General features: G+C 44.4%; 1 pseudogene; it reads right to left on the bottom strand.

The window, feature by feature from the left end:
* Nucleotides 1-6,092: 6,092 nt before the first annotated feature.
* On the bottom strand, nucleotides 6,093-6,450 carry LOC114585045 (elongin-B pseudogene; annotated as a pseudogene).
* Nucleotides 6,451-6,764: the final 314 nt, after the last annotated feature.

Below are 6,764 nucleotides of genomic sequence, written 5' to 3'. Positions count from 1 at the left end.
CCTCAAAAACCAGTTGTGGTCATTGGCAAAGAGGCCGAGCCAGCCAAAGACATTTTGCTGCCTGACGTGAGGCAGCAAACACAAGTCCAGGTGCAGAGTACCCATAGCTAATTAAGTTATTTGAGCAATAAGATCCCATAAGCACCTCACACCCTTCCTGGCAGTAAAAATACAACAACAAATGGAGTAACTGACGATCTGCTGCCACCCTTTTAAAATTTGTTGAGGAGGCTGCCCCACTCTGCTTTTGGGTTCCCACTGGCACCATCTAATTGGCCACCATGGAGCAGAGTTGCTATGCTAGCTTCCCAGCAGGGGAGTTACTACTGCTTACTGGGACAGAGTGGAAGAAGTGGCAGGGAGGTCAGCATGGTGCAAATGCACCAGCAGAAGCCCTGGATCAGCTCCGCTGCCATTTCTGCACCATGCCGCCACCCCCCCTTTCAGTGAGCAACAGAGACTCACCTACTGAGAAGTTAGACTTGTGGCTCCACACCAACTAGCAAACCACGTCCGCTAATCTCCCAGTCCTCCAGTTCCACAGCTCCTTCCTTCCCCTCTCTCTGTCAGCACACACACACATACCTGCCATTAACATTTCTTTTTAAAAGCGAGATCCTTTCTGAATTCTGCACAGGACAAACAGGCCATCTCCAGGCAAATGAACATGCGTACACACCTCTGACATTTGAAATGACACTATTCAGATATCAACAGTAGAACCTTTAAACTGATCAGGGCCCTCTGTTCCTTCTCTTAAGATAGCCATTCCAGAACAAAAGAACTTTAAAATAGTAACACCCGCATGACAATATTGAATTGCAACTAATTGTATGGGTTTGAATACAGCCAATGGTTTCCTGTACCGTTACCGGTCCTGGAATCAAAGAATCACAGAGTTGGAAGGGACCACAAGGATCATCTAGCATTTACTTGGTAAAGTTAGGATGGCAGCGTTATCATCAAGCACTGCAGCTGTGAAGGGACACTGTGCTCATTTTACAGACATGTGTTAGTTTATCCAGCACTTTTAAGTTGGTTACATCATTGCCAATTACTGCTGCATTTAAGGGTCAATTTACATACATTTAAGCTCTAATTGAATTGTCACAGACTGTACTTTTGCAATCAATTCTCATTTAACTCAGTACTTTACATCCTCCCCACCCATATATACCTGGCACCTGAGGCTCATAGTACAGTGGTACCTTGGGTTAAGAACTTAATTCGTTCCGGAGGTCCATTCTTAACCTGAAACTGTTCTTAACCTGAAGTACCATTTTAGCTGATGGGGCCTCCTCCTGCCACGCTGCCGCAATTTCTGTTCTCACCCTGAAGCAAAGTTCTTAACCCAAGGTACTATTTCTGGGTTAGCAGAGTCTGTAACCTGAAGCGTCTGTAACCTGAGGTACCACTGTATACTCCACACATCTGATTAAGTGAGCTGCAGTCAATGAAAGCCTGCTTTTAAAAAAAGGTCAGCCTTGAAAATGCCACAAGACTCTTTGTTGCTTTTAAGACATCCAGGATGACCCTTGGACGCTTATCTGCAGGTGTGCTTTGATCCAATAGTTTGGTGTTACCCATTTTTCAAAATAACACTTTCCTGTGATCCAAATACTGAAGCATAAGCCTAGTGATAAATTTGGCAAGTGTGGGACTTTGCTTCCAATCAAAATATGGAATCCAGCAAATTAATTGAATTTAAAGTTCTGTCCAAGCCTAGGTCTGAAGGGAAAAGCAGAGTGTATTAGCTTTGCATTTCTCAAACTTCAGCTGGCTTCTAATGCTTCCAGCCTTTAGCACTACCTGAAAATGAATGGCTCTAGTATAATATAGATTTCTATGATTAATTATCAGCTATATCATAATTAACATACTTCTCTACCTTACAATAAATTCTGCATAGGAAAGGGTTGCAGGAAATTCCTGTAAAGGTAACCCCCAATGCACACAATGGTGATATGCACGCTCATTTGTCTTGCTCCTGCCAGTGCCGGTCTCTTAAAATAATGATAGATTTTTATTAATGTGTGCTTGAATACACAAGAGCTATGGAGTCAGGTCTATAACAGACACAGGTGCAGCACAGTTGGCTGCATTTTAAAAAGTAAATGTATAAAGCTTTTTGTTCAAGAACACCTCAGGGCACTGTTCTTCATATTTAGCAGTAGGTTCTTCAGTGAGAATGCTACACTCAAACCAGAATCTTCTAGTAATTGCTCTTGGCCCTCTAAAATTTTAAGAATGACCTACAGATGCTGACATTCATTGTTGTTGTGCTTCTGATATTTCCTGTAACATGCATCCCCATATGTTTGCTATAATAAATGTCAAATAGCTCGTGAATGGAGAGGTTTGCTCCCCAGGCCTTGGCAGGCCATGGATTGACCACCCATGATTTAGCAGCGTAGTAGAAAATTCTGACATTTACCAGGCGATTCCTATCATGCACAACATTTTTGCATATTTGTAGCACATGTTCTGCACAGAAGTCACAAACATGGGTCTGGAATCCCTGGGGCCATAGGCATGCGCAGCACATTTCATTGGGGCGCGTGGCCAGGGATTTTTTTGCTTATTTGTTTATTTCAACCAAGGAAAAAAGAGAGAGGGGAAATGACAAGACTGACAGATGAGGAAAAGGAAGAGGGGAAGGGGCCAAAAGGCAACAAAACCACCACAACAAGAATGGTCAAGAAACCTAAACAGGATAATTTTTCCTCCTGAGAAAAAGACCTACACCAAGCTAACAAGAGGCAGGGCAGATCCAGAGGGAACATAGTCATTCTCCCCCCACAGTTCTCTCCACAAACAGTAGTGAACAGAGCTCAGATGAAGGCAGAGCCATGAGACAGTGACACAATGCAGCCAGAAGAAAAAGGCTCAAAGGGACCTGCAGCTTCTGCCTGTGAAGAGGGGAAGAAGAAGAAGAAAAGGAGGAGGAGGAGGAGTTTGGATTTGATATCCCGCTTTATCACTACCCTAAGGAGACTCAAAGTGGCTATCTCCTTTCCCTTCCTCTCCCACAACAAACACTCTGTGAGATGAATGAGGCTAAGAAACTTCAGAGAGGTGTGACTAGCCCAAGGTCACCCAGCAGCTGCATGTGGAGGAGTGAGGATGCGAACCCGGTTCACCAGATTACGAGTACACCGCTCTTAACCACTACACCACACTGGTTCTCCCCCCTCCTTCTTACTCCTTATGTCCTTATTCCTTGGCCCCCAGTTGTTGTTTTTTTAAAAATTAGGAGTTGACTGAACACACCCAGCACAATCTCTGTATCTGCCTATGCCTGGTGGGGGCAGCAGTCAAGCACTCCACCTCACAGGTGTTGCCTCTCAAATGAAAAATTGCTCCTTCCTAATACTGCCTACAAAACAACCCTTAATTCTTGGAGATGAGAAGCCCCACCAGTTTCAGTCATGGGGCTTTTTAAAGTATCAGGATGGAGCACAGCCACTCACCAACCAATCACCATCTTTGGCTATATGGACTTACTTTGAATTTCATTAGGTTGGTTCTGAAAGTATTCATTTCAGTCCAACAGGGAACCTATTTTGAACTGTACAAAATTATGATAAGATATTTGAGGTATATAACTCTTTTCTGCGTGGGATGTTATAATATAGAAAATAGTAATTCCTATCACATTTCTTATCATTTGCATCTTAGAGTTGCCTTATGACAGTATTCACTCTGGTTTTGCAAGAGTGAACGGGCTGAAATATCCGAATCAGCTCTTTGTTGTCTGCGAAAATGATAGGCTGGCTTCAGTGCAACGCTAGCCATGTCTACTCAGAAGTAAGCCCTAGTGAATTTAATGGGGCTTACTCCCAGGTAAAGGTAAAGGGACCCCTGAGCATTAGGTCCAGTCGCGGACGACTCTGGGGTTGCAGCACTCATCTCGCTTTATTGGCTGAGGGAGCCGGCATACAGCTTCCGGGTCATGTGGCCAGCATGACTAAGCCGTTTCTGGCAAACCAGAGCAGTGCACAGAAACACTGTTTACCTTCCTGCCGGAGCGGTACCTATTTATCTACTTGCACTTTGACGTGCTTTCGAACTGCTAGGTTGGCAGGAGCAGGGACCGAGCAACGGGAGCTCACCCCGTCGCGGGGATTCGAACCGCCGACCTTCTGATCGGCAAGTCCTAGGCTCTGTGGTTTAACCCACAGCGCCACCCACGTCCCTTCTACTCCCAGGTAAGCAGGGTTAAATTGCAGCCCAGACTAGTTGAACATAGTCCCCACTGAAATCAATGGGACTTAAGTTGTAAATAACTTGTTGCATTGATTTCAGTAGGACCTAAGTTAGTCTGGACCCAACACATTGTGTTCACAGTCCAACTGTGGGCACAATCAACTTAAGCCCTGTGGCTGAAGTACAGCCTCCATCAATTTCAATACACCTTACACAGAATGTCTATGTAGACTCTATGGAAATGAATAGAAAGTGCAGTCAAATGTGTTTGGTGAATTACAATAATTTGTGTTTTAGACATTTATCGTGAGGATCTCTGGCCTGCTGTGGAACTGTGTTTGCTTACTGTATTGTAACATACTAACGCTTCTTTCCTTCAAACTCCTAAGCTACTTCATTGCCAACCATCTCAAGCGCAAGCTAGGATCACTGCACTCCCAGAGTGTTGCACCAGCTTAGCAACAGGGGTCAGAGCTAAACAACCACCATCCTGAGGTGCAGCATTATGGCAGCTTGCAAAGGCATGTATATCAAAGCGGGGAGGAAACCCTCTTTTATCAAAGTTTTTTTTTAATGACTGGTGAAATATAAGGAAGCTTCACATATTATAACAAGAGACTTGAAATATTTGAACAGTTATTTTAAACCAGTTTGTCACTCACTCAGATTTTATTAGGTGATCACAGACTCTTTAAAAGCAAAATAAAAGAGATCCCTGGCCAACGAACAATGTCTCTCCAAGAGTCAACTCCCCAGTACTAAGCTTGGGTCATTTTTGCAATCCTGCCCGTGAAGGCAGGCACTGGCCACTGGAGCGATGGCTGTTTGGTGCCCTGCTCACAGAATGAAGTCAGCACCAGGTGACCCCACCTAGGGACTGCAAAGTCTTTTTTTGTGCTAGAAGGATACCAGACTTTTAATTCTTGATCTGTGGTTTTAATTGCTGCTTACCGTCTGCCAATGATAATGATCATTAACAATCATTGTATTTCCTGTCACCCTTCACCACAAGGCCCCAGGGCAAGTTACAGCAAATGAAAACATGAATAAAAACAATAAAAAGCAACCCTACGCATAACTTCTAAATCAATAATCTACACGACACGTTGCAGGGAGGGCACCAAAATCAACCCTTCAATTTTCAAAGGCTATAGAGATTGAAATGCATAGATCCATAGATGCAAATATTTTCCCCACAATATTTGCCTTGACTTCTATTTGCTTGAAGCCATGGAAATCTTCCTTTCATTTCTTCCCTATCACCTCTTTCTTTTCTTTTCTAAAAAAATAAATAAACGCCTTTGCAGCATGCAAAGAGGGAATACCCTGCATTTATTTCCAGGAAAGCAGAAGACTAACCTGGGATTTAGCTGTGAAGGCTACTGTAGGCTACAAAATCTGCTGGAGGGTGCAGGATTTTCTCGGTGTCACTATGAATAAATCATCGGTAACACTTTCCCTCTTTGACGGTGGCAGGTAATGCTCAGGGAGAGTTCTTGCATTTGTCAAAAATGGGACTTTTGCAATGAGCCTTCAGCCAAGCAAAAAGTGTTTTGCAGCAGCTGGGTTGACATAGGCTCTATCTTCTCTTAGGTAGATGGTTGATCCTGTTCATTTGATACAAGGCATACCTACAGTGCAGCGAAATATAACCTTAATCATATCCTTTCTGGAACTTTAAAAAAAAACACACCAGCTGAGCTTTTATTGTTTCCAAAACCAAAAATGAAAACATTGCTCTGTTTGATGAGTGGGGAGGGGCTTGGAAGGAGGTGTGGTCTTGTTTGGAGAGGGGAGGAATAGAAGGGGAACCTGGATTGGATACCTCTCTCCGCACTGGAGGGTTGAGGAAGGGAGGAGCAGCTTGCTCCATTGCCCCCTGGCTCTCACTGCGCCACTTGCTCGTTGGCGCTGCTGCCAGAGTCCTGGGGCTTCATCACGTCTGGGAGCATGGGGGTGGGCTGGAGAAGGGATCAATGCGGAGGGGCTCAAAGGCACCACTGGCTCTGAAGGCCAAGCCAACTGTCGCAGGGGCCTGAGCTCGTGCTGGCTGGCTGGTGAGGCCACAGTCTCTGAGGGTTTTGCTTTCATCAAAAGCTGGCCATCCTTGTATAGTCTTTGTTCTTCTGGGGGTCTCTTAAGAATCCTCTCAACAACTCTTTTGAGTTCATACACCGTACTGGACTCCTTGGCGTCTGTGAAGATGGTCGTGTTGCTACGTCGGGTCAGTAGAAAGACATCCATCTCTGTAGCTGCAACCTCAGCCCAGACCCCCCAGAGAGGAAAAGCAGCAGAACCCTCAGTATCCCAACATGCACCTCCTTTCTGGCACTTTTGAATGTCCCCCCCCCCATTCTTTCTCTGTAATCTAGGCAATATGTGATGAGAAAGAGGTGGGCTTTGGCAAATATTCAGTTGAATAATATCTGGCTGGTCAATGACAAGTAACTGCATTAAAAACAAAATGACAAGGAATATACAGTGAAAAGAAGAACCTTCATTTTTTTTTCATTCAACAAGTACCACTTAATAGTGTAGGCACAGAACCATTCCTTTCA

The sequence above is a fragment of the Podarcis muralis genome, chromosome 1 (assembly GCF_964188315.1).
Source record: "Podarcis muralis chromosome 1, rPodMur119.hap1.1, whole genome shotgun sequence".
NCBI classification, from domain to species: domain Eukaryota; kingdom Metazoa; phylum Chordata; class Lepidosauria; order Squamata; family Lacertidae; genus Podarcis; species Podarcis muralis.
Note: the sequence above shows the minus strand (reverse complement) of the source record. Positions and strands in the feature narration are given on the sequence as shown.